This window comes from Acinonyx jubatus, chromosome B4, assembly GCF_027475565.1.
Source record: "Acinonyx jubatus isolate Ajub_Pintada_27869175 chromosome B4, VMU_Ajub_asm_v1.0, whole genome shotgun sequence".
NCBI lineage: Eukaryota > Metazoa > Chordata > Mammalia > Carnivora > Felidae > Acinonyx > Acinonyx jubatus.
Genome location: NC_069387.1, coordinates 20,743,258 through 20,760,116, shown reverse-complemented (window position 1 = coordinate 20,760,116; position 16,859 = coordinate 20,743,258). Strand labels below are relative to the sequence as shown.

General features: G+C 41.8%; 1 protein-coding gene and 1 long non-coding RNA gene across 3 annotated transcripts in view; both read left to right on the top strand.

Annotated features, from left to right (window-relative positions):
• The window catches only part of PIP4K2A (phosphatidylinositol-5-phosphate 4-kinase type 2 alpha), a 189,353-nt gene that overhangs the window by 42,582 nt on the left and 129,912 nt on the right, over nucleotides 1–16,859 (top strand). The window lies entirely within an intron of this gene.
• LOC128316303 (uncharacterized) lies at nucleotides 1,184–6,950 on the top strand. Its single transcript, XR_008299950.1, has 2 exons — nucleotides 1,184–3,042; nucleotides 4,269–6,950. It is a non-coding gene; the product is annotated as an uncharacterized LOC128316303 (long non-coding RNA).

The window sequence follows — 16,859 nt, the reverse complement described above, 5'->3', positions numbered from 1 at the left end:
TGGAGTATCCTGTTACGCAGTATTATCTAGGCGAAACAGTTTGAGATGTATGGGACTTTTTACCAGGAAAAACAAAAAGAGAGATCCGTTAATATAGGGCGTTAATAAACTGTAGTTATATACGTTGCAGTGGCGTGCTTGACTTCCTCATGCATGTGGTTCATCTGAAAAATCAAGTCGTTATTTTTATGATTAAAGAAGTGTGTGCATGCTCGGGGCTCCTGGCCGGCTCAGTCTGTAGACCATGCAACTCCTGGTCTCCGGGTTGTGAGTCCAAGGCCAATGTTGAGCATGGAGCCTGCAAAAAAAGAAAGAAAGAAAGAAAGAGAGAGAGAGGGAGGGAGGGAGGGAGGGAGGGAGGGAGGGAGGAAGGAAGAAAGAAAGAAAGAAAGGAAGGAAGGAAGGAAGAAAGAAAGAAAGAAAGAAAGAAAGGAAGAAAGAAAGGAGTGATGCATGCTTATTAGAGAAAACTTAGAAAAAGAAAATTCTATGTTTTTTTTTTTTTTTTGCATTTATTTATTTTGAGAGAGATGGAGAGACAGCATGAGTGGGGGAGGGGCAGAGAGAGAGGGAGACAGAGAACCCCAAGCAGGCTCCACGCTGTCAGCGCAGAGCCCGACACAGGGCTCCATCCCAGGAAACTGCAATGTCATGACCTGAGCCAAAACCAAGAGTCGGACCCCTAACCCACTGAGCCCCACCCAGGTTTCCTAGATAAAGAAAATTCTAAAGCCCAGTGTTTAAATTGCTCACAATTCCACCATCTAGGCTAGAGGATCATTGTTAGTTCCAGCCTTTTCTTTATAAAGTCTTATTTTGTTAAGTTATAAATATATATCGTTTTGTACTCTGCTTTAGTTTTGTAATATTATACCATCATGAAATATATTTCACAAGCATGATTTCGAATGACCACAGCGGCTTATTTAAGTGGATGGTAAAAAATTCACATAATTAAAATCCAAGTGCCTGGTCCTCATTTTCCATTTTTAGGTTTGCTAGTTAGAGAATTTTTTAAAAAGTGAACCTTTTTTAAAGTTTTTATTTAATTTTTATTTTAGAGAGGGAGAGAGCACAAACTGGGGGGAGGAGCGGGGAGAGGGAGAGAGCACAAACTGGGGAGAGGAGCAGAGGGGGGGGAGAGAGAGAGAGAGGGGGAGAGAGAGAGAGAGAGAGAGAGAGAGAGAGAGAGAGAGAGAATGAGAGAATCTTAAGCAAGCTGTACGCTCAGCATGGAACCCCCACGTGGGGCTCGATCCCACAACTCTGGGATCATGACTTGAGCTGAAATCAAGAGTCGGACGCCCAACTGACTGAGCCACCCAGGCACTTCTGAAAAGCAACCCATTTTTTAAAAACTGCTTTGTTGAGCTATAATTCACATGTAATACAAATGTACAATGTAAAATCCATTTGAAGTGTACAATTCAGTGTTTCTTAGTAGTCTTACAGGCTTCTGTAACCATTGTCACAATCTGATTTTAGAACATTTTCATCCCCTCTAAAAGAAACCAAACCTCCCGTCCCTTCCAGCCCCTCCCCCCAGCACTAGGCAACCACAAATCTACTTCCTGCCTCTGTAGATTTGTGTGTGGTCGCTTGTGACTGGCTTCTTTCACTTAGCATAATGTTTTCAAGGTTCATCTATGTTGCAGCACGTGGCATCGCTTCCTTCCTGTTGATTGTTGAGTAATATTCTGTTGTATGGACGGACCATGGTGTCTTTGTGCATTCATCAATTGATGTCTATTTGGGTTGTTTAGACTTTTTGGTTATTATGAATAATGCTGTGTGGACATATGTTTTCATTTCTCTTGGGTGTATCCGAGGAGCGAAATCTTTGGGTCCTATGGTAACTCTCTGTCTAACACGCCAAGGGCTTGCCAGACATGTTTCCAAAGCAGTTGTATCCCTTTGCTTATCAGCACGGATGTATCAGGTCTCTGGTTTCACTACGTCCTTGCTCATGCTTCCTAACGTCTTAGGGATTTACAGCTGTCCTACTGGAGGGCAGTGGTATTTCACTGTGGTTTTCATTCTCATTTCCCTCATGGCTAATGATGTTGAGCCTCTTTTCATGTGCTTATTGGCCACATTCATCTCTCTCTCTCTCTCTTTTTTTTTTTTTTTTTTTTACAGAATTACTCATTTTTGAGAGAGAGAAAGAAAACACAAGTGGAGGGGGGCAGAGAGAGGAAGGTAGAGAAAGAATCCCAAGCAGACTCTACACTGTCAGCCCAGAGCCCGATGCGTGGCTTGAACTCAGGAACCGTGAGATCATGACCTGAGCCGAAGTCAGACACTTAACCAACTGAGCCACCCGGGTGCCCCTGAATCTTTTTTTGAAGAAGTGTGTCTTTTTTTGGAGCATTATATTTTGTCCATTTTTAAATTGGGTTATTTGTCTTTACTATTGAGTTGTAAAAATTCTTGCAGATAGAAGACCCTCATGAGAGATGTAATTTGCAAATCTCATCTCCCATTTGGTGGGTTTCTCTCCCTTTCTTGATAGCATTGTTTGCAGCATTAACATTTTCAGTTTTGACCTAGTCTGCCAGTTTATCTATTTTTTTTTTTTTGTGGTTGTTGCTTCTGTCTTTGATGTCATATAATTACCTAAACCAAGATCACAAAGCTTTTAGAGAATTTGTAAAGACGTTATTTTACTCTACAGCTAGTACTGCTGGGTTTTTTATTTGTTCATTTTAAATTGTAAACCCTTCTGGGACAATACATATAGCGCACATTCATTTTAATAGCTGCGTAATATTCCGTGGTATAAATATGCCTTAATGTATTCAACCATTATCTGCTGATGGGCAAAAAGTCTTATTTCCAGTTTTTTTGGGTTTGCCCCAAACAAGACTGCAAAAGTCCTTGTACATTTATTATTTTGTTTCTGATACCTTTGTTCCTGCAGAATACATTGCCTAGGATGGAATGGGCAGCTTCCTTCAAAATCTAAGTAGCTGAGATTTGTTCTGTATTGGAATGTGGATACTCTCGTCAGCCGATTAGGAAAAAAAAAATTATGAATCTACTGTAAGCGAACTTTTCATCACGGTAAATTCATTTCCGAGAGCAGGGTTGCCCTCATGATTCTTTGCTTTTTCAAAAGCTTGTTTTCTTAGGGTGGGAGAAGACTGCTTCCCATACAGCAACAGAGTAACAGAAATACAGAAAGGTTTGGAAATAGCCACCAAGAAAAGTATGCCAGTGAGCCCTGCCTTCCATTTGGATTTATTGTTTGGGGTTTTTTTTGGCCATGTGCTGCTGAAACAGAATTTAGGGACCTCATAAAGATACACACACACCCAGGGTATGTCGGTGTGTAAACTTATGGGATCTCTCTGGGGAGCCTGTGCTGGCTCTTTGCTGAGGTCTGGTTAACGCATATTTAATTTCTTGTGTATTACTGAAAAGGGGATTGGCAGGGCTAAAAGTCACGCACCTGATATTTTTAGGCCATTGTGACAGAACAGGGACATGTAAAAAATAAAAGTCAAACAATTAAAAGTGAATATAATTTTTGTTATGTTTTATTCATACTGGTTTAAAAGGAGCGAGAAAGGGAAACTTCTTGGGGCTTTAACTGATGTGCTGGCTCCTAACATAATTAAATGGTCGGTTTTTCATTTAGAAGAACCAGAGTGGCAGGGAATGTTCTAGTATTTTTAGATTCTTTTTCTCTAGAGCCCTAATGGCCTATCATGTTGACTTTTCATTGGAACACACTTGCCTCTTTGTAATAAACCTTCAGATTATTGCTGTTATTTAGACTTTGGTAGGGGGCTACTTTAGTGTCTTGGTGGCTGATTAAGATGCTAAGTTATATCTTAGGGTTTTGGTTTTTTTTAATGTTTATTTATTTATTCTGAAAGAGAGAGCCAGCATGCATGCATGCACACCACACTAGCAGGGTAAGGGCAGAGAGTGGGGCCGGTGGGGTGGGGGGGAGTGTTGGAGGAGAGAGAATCCCAAGCAGGCTCCACACTGTCAGCACAGAGCCTGACATGAGGCTGGATCTCCCGGATCAAGAGATCATGACCTGAGCTGAAATCGAGAGTCAGACAGTCAACCGACTGAGCCACCTAGGTGCCCCCATCTTAGTGTTATTTTAAAAATTTATCTGATGGTTTTAGGCTCTGTTACTGATTGGTTTGAGTGTAACCAAGCAAACGGCAAGTAGGAAACTGTCAACCAGGGGTGCTTTTGAAGGCTTTTGTTTTTCTTTTATTATTAATGGAAACTTTAAAATATTTCAAAAGCAGAGAGAATAGTGTACTGAACCCCCATGAACCTCTGACTCATCTTCAACGTTTATCATCTCGGAGCCGATTCTGTCTCATTGTTCTGCTCAGCCCATATGGCAGCCAGAGTCACCTGCGGCTGCTCCTAGTTGAGGTGTGAACCACATCCTCCCCAAGGGTTTGCAAGTTCTCTCCCTCCCGGGAGCTCTTAATTCTTCCCTGACCCTCATGGGTAAGCACAAAACTTCCCCCTTCCCCACTCCTCAACCTCCTCTCCATAAGCTTGTTTGTTTCCTTTGTAACACTTGCACGACTTGTAGTTATTTAATTATTTGACTTGCCTGGTAGGTTTCAGTCTGACTCCCTAAGGTAACATAACCTCCAGGAGGACCCTGGGAGGGGGGCAATCAGTGACTCCCCCCTGGTGATTCTGAGGTGATTCCCCTGTGAGCACACACACCGTGGCAGGAATGCTCAACCCAGGTGGACCTAACCCCTCTCTCACAAAGCGTGTATGTTGTAATCACCTTTACTATCTTGACGTGAAACTCAGAGATTATAGAAATTATCTATACACATAATTTTAAGAAATGAATGTAATGGCCTAACTATAACATCAAAGAAAGTATAAGGAATTTGTAATAAAATAACGTGTTTTTGCCCCCCCCCTTGCCTGTTTCTAGTATTGGCAGTGTGGTTTGTATTAAACTAGCCCTTTCTGCTAGACAGTCTTAAACTCTGGTTTATGTCTTTATAACACATACGAACAGTAGTAACGGTCCTGAACTGCTTGGTCCCTCGGTCACTTTCAGGTCTCTGCTAAAGAATTACCAGAGTCTGGCTCGAGTCCCTTACACAACAGCAGCCCCTCCCCCCCCACCCCCCCCCAAGCAGCACTTACCATCCCTCTTAACTCAGCCTTTCCCCCCCGCATAGCACTGGGTACCACCTGACATTCTCTGTATTTTTTTCATTGCCTATTTCCTCCCACTAAGAAGCTCCACGAAGGCAAGGGAATTTTCTCTTGAAAACCCTCAGCACCTACCACAGTGTGTGGAATGCAGCAGGCATTCGGGAGAGGTTCTGAAGCAAATGAATCCTTCGTGCTCTCTCTTGTGCTATGATCCTTCAGCAAGAAGGGCTTATGAGTAGCTGGATTTTGAGCGACTCTCCAAAATGGCTCCCTCATCAGCGCATCCTTGAGACGAGGCATTCCCTCTAGTCTTTTACCCTTGTTCTGCCATATTGGACAGTTGCTTGTAGAGGGAGGTGGTGTACCAGGTGAAGAGTCATCACCTGTAACGTACTTGCTCGTGTCACATTCAGATTTTTAGGGTACCCCTCTTGATCCGAGATGGCGAGCTGAGAGGTGATCAGGTTGTCAGGTAGGTTCTGACTCAGGAGGGACAAGGACTTGACGTCTTGGGTGGTCACATTGCTGGTCGGCATCAAGACATCAGTAATGGAAAGTTCTGTCGGTCCCAGTTCCTAAAATAAGGGATGCAGTCTTTATTTGCCATTTAGGGGAACTTGGTAGACTTTTATGAAGTAGAAGGAACTTTGCGAAATGAAAGCACATGTTATCTGGGAATAATATTATGGGATAATAACTTTTGAAAACATCTTCTACATTGAACGTTAAGAGGAGACCTAAAGAGGAGAGGCATGAGGAGGAGGAGACGAATTGCCAGCTCCCATTCTAGAACATGGAGGTGGTGTTGGGGGAGGGGGGGGTGGCTGTGAGATGGCAATAGTTCCTTTGCCTGTGAATGGTACCTGGGAGATACTGACCAGCATCCCAAAGTATTTAAGTGATAGATCATGTACATTGGGTTCTGTTACTTTACCAAAGTGTAAACCCGTTTCCTTTTTTCCAAGTCAGGAAATATAAAAGAAATAGCGTGAGAGGATGGTGACCGAGGTTTAATGAGGCTTGAACGTTTCCTGGCCTTGTTTCTCTCCTCCGAACACTCTGTGGAGTGGACATGACAGCCAGCTTGGGGACTGGTAGTTCCTGTGTCATAAGAAATGTGTCACACTGATCATTTAAGGGAACCATCTTGCTTGTTAAGGAGATTCTTTTCCTTACTTACAATGCCTTGTGTACTGGCCTTTCTTATTTGCTGTTTTTTCTCAACAGTGCTGTAAGAGTTAAAGCAAAGGTAATAATACTACCTCGTAATGGTGGCTGTAATAGAAGATTCCCATTTGCTTGCTACTTTCTCCACTGTTGTGTTAATACAAACATTGTTTTCCCATAATCAATATACCAATCAATACTGTATGAACAATAAGCAATGTAAATGGTAAGAATGAAGGACCAGAAAGATGTCACATAACCAATGATGACCGCCCTGAGCTCTGTTCTCTGAAGGCAATTAATTAAGTTCTCTTTGATTAATGGTTACCTTAGCTACCTTCTACCTGCCTATGAAAAGTATAGTTGGTAACGTCTTAATAAGACGACACTGGTTGGGAATGCAAGCTGGTGCAGCCACTCTGGAAAACAGTATGGAGGTTCCTCAAAAAACTAAAAAGAGAACTACCCTATGACCCAGCAATTGCACTACTAGGCATTTATCCACGGGATACAGGTGTGCTGTTTCGAAGGGACACATGCACCCCCATGTTTATAGCAGCACTATGAACAATAGCCAAAGTATGGAAAGAATGGATGGATGGATGGATGGATGGATGGATGGATGGATAAAGAAGATGTGGTATATACGTACAATGGAGTATTACTCGGCAATCAAAAAGAATGAAATCTTGCCATTTACAGCTATGTGGATGGACCTGGAGGGTATTATGCTAAGTGCAATTAGTCAGTCAGAGAAAGACAAAAATCATACGGCTTCAGTCATATGAGGACTTTAAGAGACAAAACATATGAACATAAGGGAAGGGAAGCAAAAATAATATAAAAACAGGGAGGGGGCCAAAACAGAAGAAACTCATAAATATGGAGAACAAACTGAGTGTTATGGGAGGGGTTGTGGGAGGGGGGATGGGCTAAATGGGTCAGGGGCACTAAGGAGTCTACTCCTGAAATCATTGTTGCACTCAATGCTAATTTGGATGTAAATTTAAAAAAATTAAAAAAAAAAAAAGGACACTGGTTAGTAGCCCAGTAGCCCAAATAAATGTTTTTAATGTTCTAAGGAATGTACACTTATAAAATTCCATTTTCAGAAGATCTTTTCATGTGTCATCAGCTGAGACCAAGAGTAAAGAACTGTACCTCGCTTAGAAACTACTGGAGTAAAGTGCGTACGCAATAAATACTTACTGCGTGCATACCTGGATGGTGGAAGGAACGAACTTTGGTCGGTGGAAGCAAATGATCTCCCCTTTTTTGTTCCCACGTGTCTTCCTCTCTCCCTCTCCAAGTACTGTAGCGTGATTCTTAGGAGTAGAGGTGTCTGATAAGCATGGAAATAGTGCTTTTGAAGGCAGGGTTCACCAAAAGAAAGCGATCGAAGACGAAAGGGATTGTTCGCAAGTAACATCTGTATCAACAGATGGGAAGACTAGTCAATGTGTCTGTCGTCAATACCTGCCACGTGCAAGTCCGCGTCCAAGGGTCTACCAGTTGCTCTAAGTCTAAGAAATTAAGGAAAGTGGAGGTCTGTGTCCCTGTGGTTAAATATTTCGTGGCCAGCATCACGGGCTAGGTGTGACACCATAATTAGGTGGCAGATGAAAAGCAAAGGTTCCGTGTATGGGCAAGAGGGTGGGGTAAAGAGGCCGTGCTTGCACAGCACATTCCTGCAGAAAATAAGTTGGTCTTTCAGTTGGTGAAACGACTCTTCATTTGGCTGTAATATTCCTCCGGGAGGCTTCGTGAATTCAATAAAACAAAGCTCCAGAAAAACCTATTCTGTTTGAGGGAATATATAATTAACCCATAGAAATTAGTGCCATCCAGTATATTACTGAGGAAAAAAAAAAAAAGGATTAAATACCGGTATGAATAAAAATAGTGTCTGTTATTGTTCTCTCTGGGATAAAATTACCAGGACTGCCAATCGTGCTGCTTGAGGGTCTGGTTTGTTATTGGCTGGGTTGGGAACAGCGCTTTCTGTCTCTCTGTTACATAATGGTCCGTAGTCAGGTGAATAGCGGGATCCTTCCCTCCCCACCCCCCCCCCCAACTTTTGCCAGATGGGCCGGCTGTGAGCCGCTACAGTTACAGAAAAGGCAGTTATGGTTGTGTTGGAGTTACGTCTGGTGTATGTTAAAATGCTGTTAGAATAATTTTTGTACCTTTCAAAATTCCTTTCTGCACGTTGCACACCATCCCGTCTGGAAGCTAGACCTGCGGAGCGGAGCCCAGGACACGTGGTTCTAATCCGAGGTCTACCTTTGACTGCCGTGGTTAATTAATAAACGTCGATCGCATTTTCCTGCATTGAGTTCCGAACAAACAAAAAAGCGTAACACCCAGTTCCTCTCTGTAAGGAATCGGTTTAGTGGGAGGGTCACCCACGCAAACACAATGGTCACGTGTGACGGACGGTTTTGCAGCATCAGGGAAGGAACCCACACCACCCCTGGTGGGGCGCAGCGGGGCGTGGCCTCCCTGGGGCTCAGGGGACTCTCGGGGCCTTCAGGCCAGAGGCGTAAGTCCTAATCGCACAAGTCCTAGTACCCAGGTGTGTTCAGAGGAGTCAGGGCTCCTTCACAGGCGGCCTTGCACGGGGAAGCAGGGGCGAGGCTGCAGGACTGAGATCTCTGGATCTCGGTTTCTGCCCCTGAAGGTGGGGCTGTGCCGACACCACAAGACTGCTACGGAACTCGCTCGTTGGCTTGAGGACTTTCACAAGGCCGCTGCCGGGAAGAACAGCGGAACTCTCATTTGCCTTCACCCATCTAGGGTTCGTTGGCCAAGGCCCTATAAATTAGACTGACAAAAGACAGATTAACAGGAAAAAAACAAACACAAGCTTATTAACATGCAGTTACAGTTAACAGTCACAGCCACAGTTGTAAGTACCCAGTGATAAGTAGCAAAGGAATGGTTAGAATTTGGGTCCACATACCTAATTTAGGGGAGAAAGGGAGGGAAAGGAAAGGTCAGCGGGCCCTTAGGAGGATCAATGGGAGATGAGATAGTTTGTGACAAAGTCTGGGTGTGGTGCTGAGTTCTCTCTGAGAAGAGAAGGTCTGAGTTGCTCTGGGGGAGCAGAATTGAGTTCTGCTTTGGGGCAGATATGGGATTTCCAGAACTCAGATGCCTTCAGTTCAGAAGAATTTGTATGCGTCATTGGTATATTTTGGGGTGGGACATGCTAATCCTTTTTTGCTGCTCCTTGACCAATAACCTATTAACCTGCCAGCCCACCACTTTAGAGTGTTGAGGTCCGAGTATTTACTGTCTGGAGTTGACAGCATTTTGGGGGGGACATTCTAATTCAAGGTTGGCATGACTCATGATTGAGTTATCAGACTCTTCTGTTTCTCTTTGTGTAGTGTCAGTTGGTCTTTATCTCTGTCTGTCTCGTGCAGGCTGCTGTCTTGCTTTCTGCCCGTTCTTAATCTGTCCTTCTGGAATTTATCTCTGCCGCCATCTCCTCTGGACAAGTGTTCATTTCTGTTTCCCCTGGCCCTTCCCCAGTTCCCACACGCTTGGCTGGATTTGTCCCTGAAACGTCTCAGGTGCACCTTTGATGGACGTGCCTGGTATCTTCAAGCGTTTGTATTAGTGTGAAACGTGCATGAGTAAGAAACTGATGCGAACATGTTCTTAAGGTTAAACCACCGTGGATAAGGAATCTCTTCATCCGTTTTTCTAATTCCCTGGAAGCAGTGCAGAGGTGGAAACCGATTTCCTGTTCAGATAGATTCCCTACGTTGGAGTCTGTGCTTTCAGCCCCATCCCTCCCTGAGGGGCTCTTTGGGAGGGAGCCAGCAGGGGCTTGGTGTTCCCAGTGCTCCTGCTGAGGTATTATTCATGGTGTAATGAGATTCAAGGTGTTAGATGGCTAGGTTCCTTGGTTTTTATCCTTAAGAGAAAAAGAATGACAAGGAGTCTTTTTGGAGGAAGAACCTTTGCTTTTAGCTGGTTTTTGTTGTTAGAGAATGTATGCAAAACATAGCTGTATATTTTTATAATAATTTTGATTCCACTGAAACCTTGGGTGCCAAAAGAGATTATTTCCTATTAACATGTTATTAGTTATTTTGATAATTTATTCTTCCTAGTGGGTACTTGTCCAAACATTTTTTTGTTTAATGGTAACAGGCCTGCCTACTTCCTGAAAGAACAACAGCTTCTTTACATTCAGCTAGAAAAATATTCTTGGAGGAAAGTCCTAGACTGTCTATTTGTGTGTGCGTGTGTGTGTGTGTGTGTGTGTGTGTGTGTGTGTGTAGACATGTAGATTCTAACTAAATCTGGACATTAAGGCAATTCAAAGTGAGAACTGTATCTTCTCAGTAACCCTTTTCCAAGCCTCGACTTCAGTGACATTTCCTCAAAAAGGCCCGCACTGGCCCCTCAGCTCTGACTGTACCCTGTGTAACTGCTCACATCCGCTGTAACTATTCACACAGCCTTCAAGCTTCGAGGGGCCTGGGCGATCTCATTTCCTGCCGTGCCTCCCACTGTGCCCACACTCAGGCTGCCGCCTTCCAGCCAGACGCCCTGATCCCGGAGCATGTGGTGGTGAAAATTAAAGAAAGGAGATGGTGGAGGTGAAAGCCTTAGAACAGTGGCTGACCACAGTAAGTCATCAACATCCATCATCAATGTGCTGTCTCCATCCAGAGGAGACCAGTAGTTAAGGTTCATCAGATCTTTCCTCCCTTCTTTCTTTGCATTTTAATTCAAATTTCTTTCTGTGCATTGTTTATTGCCAAGGACGTTAAGTAAATAGTTTAGTTTCGATTTCGCCATTTTGACAGTATTTCAGATAAATATATATCTTTTTAAAGGCTTTTCTATTTTAAGTAATCTCTACACCCAACATGGGGCTCGAACTCACAACCCCAAGGTCAAGAGTCACATGCTGTACCGACTGAGCCAGCCAAGGCACCCCTAGACGAATATATTTTTATTTTGTGTATGTGTATAAATACCTATATGTATTCTGTACACATACATATATATATATATAAAATGTTTTCCCCAGCTCTTCTCTAAGAAATTTCCGGAAACACTGGTATTCACCACCGGGTCTGGTTGGGTCCCAGAACAGTCATTGCTGCTGGATGCCCGGAGTGGTTGCGCTGGTCCGATGCTTCCTTCTCTCTCTGCTTTCTCTTCCCCCCAAGTCTGTTCATTTCAGGAGCTTTGTGCTCACTGCATCTATGACAATATTTGCCATCAGTTTCCAGTGTCACACTTACATTAGAAGCCAATCAACTGGTTTCCCTTTTTCTTCCTTCCTTCCTTCCTTCCTTCCTTCCTTCCTTCCTTCCTTTGTTTCTTTCTTTCTCCCTTTCTTTCTTTCTCTCTTTCTTTCTCCCTTTCTTTCTTTCTTTCTTTGTTTCTTTCTCCCTTTCTTTCTTTCTCTTTCTTTCTTTCTTTCTTTCTTTCTTTCTTTTTTTCTTTCTCTCTCCCTTTCTTTCTTTCTTTCTTTCTTTCTTTCTTTCTTTCTTTCTCTCTCTCTCTCTCTTTCTTTCTCCCTTTCTCTTTTTCTTTCTTTCTTTCTTTCTTTCTTTCTTTCTTTCTTTCTTTCTTTCTCCCTTTCTCCCTTTCTTTCTTTCTCTCTCTCTCTTTCTTTCTTTCTTTCTTTCTTTCTTTCTTTTCTTTCTTTCTTTCTTCTTTCTCTCTCCCTTTCTTTCTTTCTCTTTCTTTCTTTCTTTCTTTCTTTCTTTCTTTCTTTCTTTCTTTCTTTTTTCTTTCTTTCTCTTCCAGTTAGAGGTTGGAACTATGCTACCATCCCTGGCAAGACTTTTTGGTCCCTTTTCTACCAGAAGCCAGCCCTGCTCTGAACTCAGGTGGAGACACATCTGTAACCAGACCCATCCTTCCTCCTGCCCCTTTTCCTAGCTCAGTTTCCATTCAGACAGGTGGGGGTTTTTCAGTTATGCATATGACTCTCTCCTTCCCTCGTTTTTGATCTTTACCCTCTCCTGTTTTCCATTTTATGCCTTCTCTTTGTATACCAAACAATCTCCCCTGGTTATAGTTGAAAAACATGTAGTTAGCACCTGTGACACTTAACCATCAAAGAGTTTTGGAACCATACGTTTTGAAGTAAAATGAGGCTTTCATAGAGTGTCCTTAGTCTCCAGAGCTCTTGAAAGCTCCATGGAGATGTTAAATGGTCTTTCTCTTTAGTTACACGTGCTTTCCCTAAACCAAATGTACACTGATAATTTTCTATATGATAACAGTGTATTATCACCTAGCAGCAAAAGAATGGCTATTGAAACCAGGAGTGTTTTACTGAGAAAAAAGCATATTAAGTAGATAATAGAATTTACAGAAGCCAGACAGGAAGATATATTCCCAAAGTCTGCTATTAGGTTATTTCATTTGCTTGTTTTAACAAAAACAGCCCCAACTATGTTTTGCCTCAGGCACTAGGCTTCCAGAGAAGTAAATACGTCACAAATTTCCATTACTGTTTTCTTTAGCAGAATCTTTTGACTTCTATTATTTTATTATTATTATTCTAGCTTATTATTTATTTTCAGAGAGAGAGTGGGAGGGGCAGAGGGGAAAGAGAGAGAGAGAGGAAGAGAATCCCAAGCAGGCTCCACACTGTCAGTGCAGAGTGCAATGCGGGGCTGGGACCCATGGACTGTGAGATAACGACCTGAGCCCAAATCAAGAGTCGGACGCTCAACCAGCTGAGCCACCCAGGCGCCCCGGTTTTTGCTTAATGTCTTGTATTGATGACAGAATGGGTATTGCAAAGGAGAGTATTGTCTGCATTGAAACACATGTAACAGTATTTCATTTACATATGGGTCATATAGAGTTTTGTGGACTAGCTTAGAAAACCAACTGCTGTTTAGAACATTGAATTTTAGAGAAAACGTATTCTGAGTTGGAAGCTGCCATATTTGTCAGCCAACAAAGGACTTTCACTTTGAACCTTATTGAAATGTGATCCGGAAGCTTCTAGTTCAACCAACATAGTGAAAGAAGAAAACCATTTTGCTAATCAGCCAGCAAAGGCCCTGGTTTCGCTTTGAAATCAACCTGTTGTCTTTTAGTTAGCGATAGTTGGTGATGAAAACACCTACTGAGAAACTTTTGGAGAATCTTTAAAAATTTTAATGAGTATAAATTTCAATACCCCAAATTAATCTTTAATTTTAAAGACCAAGTAAAAAATGTTACATATAAGTCCACCGAAAACTTTAGGATTTTTCATGGCTAAGACTCATATCAGCCATGAAACCGTGACCTACTTGTAAAATATTTTGAAGGGGTTTAAATACTGGTATTCAGAGTTGTTTTTTTTCGCAAATGATCTTTTTACAGGTATTAGTCTGTGGGGAAAGTGGTCTGAAAAAACACATTTCCTAGTTAAGAAATACAAGTCAAGGATTCACTTTCCAAGAGAATTTCAATTTTATAACCTCCCACATTAATGTTCTGGTGTGTGAAAACATGTGTCCATGGAATATTAACAGGAAAGATTTCATTTGTTAGGTGTTAATTGTTTTTATGACCATTCGCTTTATAAACGATCCTTTGTTTGTTGAAGAATGATTAAAGCCACATAGATGTGACTTTGTCACTGTAAACTTTTGGGTGAAAGCCAGCACATTTGAAGCCAAGGAGTTCATAGTGGCAGCTTAAGGTATTTGCTACCATAATTGTAATTTGGTATTCTATGAAATAATCATGCAGTACTTGAGGAGTAGTATGCTGTATTCGAGTACATATATCAAAATTTGCTGGTTACTTCTTTTCCTGTATGAGAAATTAAATTAGGACTATTTAATGGAATGTAATTGAACCCTGGTTATTTTAATTTCCTTGCTACTTGATCAAAATCTTGCTTTTTTTTTTTTAACGTTTATTTTTGAGACAGAGAGAGAGAGAGACAGAGCATGAACGGGGGAGGGGCAGAGAGAGAGGGAGACACAGCATCCAAAGGAGGCTCCAGGCTCTGAGCCGTCAGCCCAGAGCCCGACGCGGGGCTCGAACTCACGGACCGCAAGATCATGACCTGAGCTGAAGTCGGACGCTTAACCGACTGAGCCACCCAGGCGCCCCAAAATCTTGCTCTCTTAAGTGTCGTGTGAAACCATTAGTATCCAGTCTTACATGGTAAAATAAGGTGTTTTTATGAAAGGTATCTGTGCCAGTCAATATATTATAATTTTTACAAATAAAAGCTTATGGGTTAGAAACATGAGGGGTTTTTTTTTTCATTGTATTTGGTATAATTATTAATATGGTCAATGAATTTTGCTTAAAAGTATGTTTTACTACTGAAGTAGTGAGTGGATTCACCTGCCCTTTTTATTCATGGCCCACAGAATGGCTTCAGCTAATGACTTTTTTTTTTTAATTTTTTTTAATGTTTATTTATTTTTGAGGGAGACAGAGACAGAGCATGAGCAGGGAAGGGGCAGAGAGAGAGAGGGAGACACAGAATCCAAAGCAGGCTCCAGGTTCTGAGCCATCAGCACAGATCCTGATGCGGGGCTCGAACCCACGAGCTGTGAGATCATGACCTGAGCTGAAGTCGGACGCCCAACCGACCGAGCCACCCAGGCGCCTCGCTAATGACTTAACTTTCTTGCAGAGGTGTGAACATTGGTTGTTCTGATGCTATGCTGGCTCATTAGTCTTAATTAGCACAGGACGATTAAAACTTTTTACGAATGTAATGCAAAAATGTCTATTTGAGAAGCAGAGGGGTAGGGTTTATCAAATGCAGGCAACTGCTTGAAAAGCTGGGTTTCAGATAGGGCCTGCAGAGAAGGAGGTGCCCAAAAACAGTACGGGGAGTGCTTAGGTACATAGGAAGAACCACAGGCGGGGTCTGTGTGGGCCCAAGCAAGCGTTTGACGATAAGCCAGTTGTAAGATGTTGACAGAATGGCTGTGCTCGCCTTTGGGTTTGGAGCTACCTTCTGAGTAGAATTTTAGAGCTGCTCGATGGTTTTCCCTAAGTATTAGATTGTATCTTTTTGGACTGATCCCTTTTCAAAACAGATTTCCTAATTTCATTCCTTCTGCTGCTTTTCTTTGGCAAATTGGCAAAAGACCTTGAAAGGTCCTGGCTTTTTCTTGTGACTTTTGTGTATATGTCGTTTCCTCCCCCCAGCCCCTCCCCTTTAGTTTAAACGGCCAACATAAAAACTATGGTTGATAATTAGGAAGGAATGCAATCTATTTTAAAGTCATAGTCTCAACATTTTTCAAATGTTTATTTTGAATTCATGGTGGAAGAATTGTATAATCGGTTTTTCTGTGTTTTTTCTTGTAGTATTAATAGATAAAAGCATTATAGGGAAGCAAAGAGAGTAATAAAAGCACAAATCATTATCACTGGAATTTTAGGAGAAGAATTAAAATGTGTTCAGTGGGTATTTAATTTTCTCCTGAAGTCGTAGGTGATAAGTCAACCTTTACTTGGCCAAGTTTATTAGAAACCTATCTCAAACATCGTAGAGAGTCTCAATATGTAATATGTTTATAGTCTTTCTGGAGAGCCATCTGGAAATATCTAGCAAAGTTAAAAATATATACAGCCTTTGATCCCACAGTCCCACTCCTGATCATCTATCTCCTAGAAAGCACTGGTTAGGAAGGTTATATACATGCAAGCACACTTCTTGCATCGTATTGTATAGCATCGAAACATGGGAGACAAAATAGAATGGCCAAGTAAATCGTAGCACATTCATACTCTGTAGTGTTAAGTAGCTGTTAAAAGTAATTTAGACGAATTGAGTAAACTCTAAGATGTAGTTCAGGGAAAGGAAGGTTCAGATAAGCATATGCAATATGATTCCATATTTTAAAAGCGCAAAGCATTTTCTCTGTGTTGCATTTATCTTCACACATACCCCCCCCCCCCCAGCTTGGAAGCCCCAAACCTTTCACGAAATACGAACATCTAAATACATTCTTAGTTTACAAATGAAAATACTGTGGCTCTGGGATAGTAATTTGTATTAATATCATAAAGGTGTTTCTTTTGTGTTACCTCTTTAAAACATTAGTATTAAACAGTAAAAAAGTAAAACATTTCAGAATTACAGCATTTTTGTCTAGAAGCATGTGGACTGCAAACTGAAAATAAAGGGAAAGGCTGATACGTGTAACCACATGAAAATGGAAACTTCTTATCATCAATGCTTACCATAACCAAAAGCAAAAGAAAGCATGGCGGAAAATTGGCAGCCACAAAGGCATACTAATTTGTATGGTACGATCAAGAGGAAAAACTTGAGTAGGAGATGGGTAAAACAACATGAACAGGAAAAACCACAGATAACGAGATGTAAATAGCCACAAATATGAAAACGTTCAACCGCAGTAGTAATTAGTGTAAGTTAAAACCGTACTTACACATTGCCGATAAGAATATAATAAAGTCTCTGTGGACCTCTGACCCAGTAATTTCCACTTCTAGGAATTTCTCATGCCTTAGCTAGTCAGAAACATCTTTTTAAAAATGTGTGCACA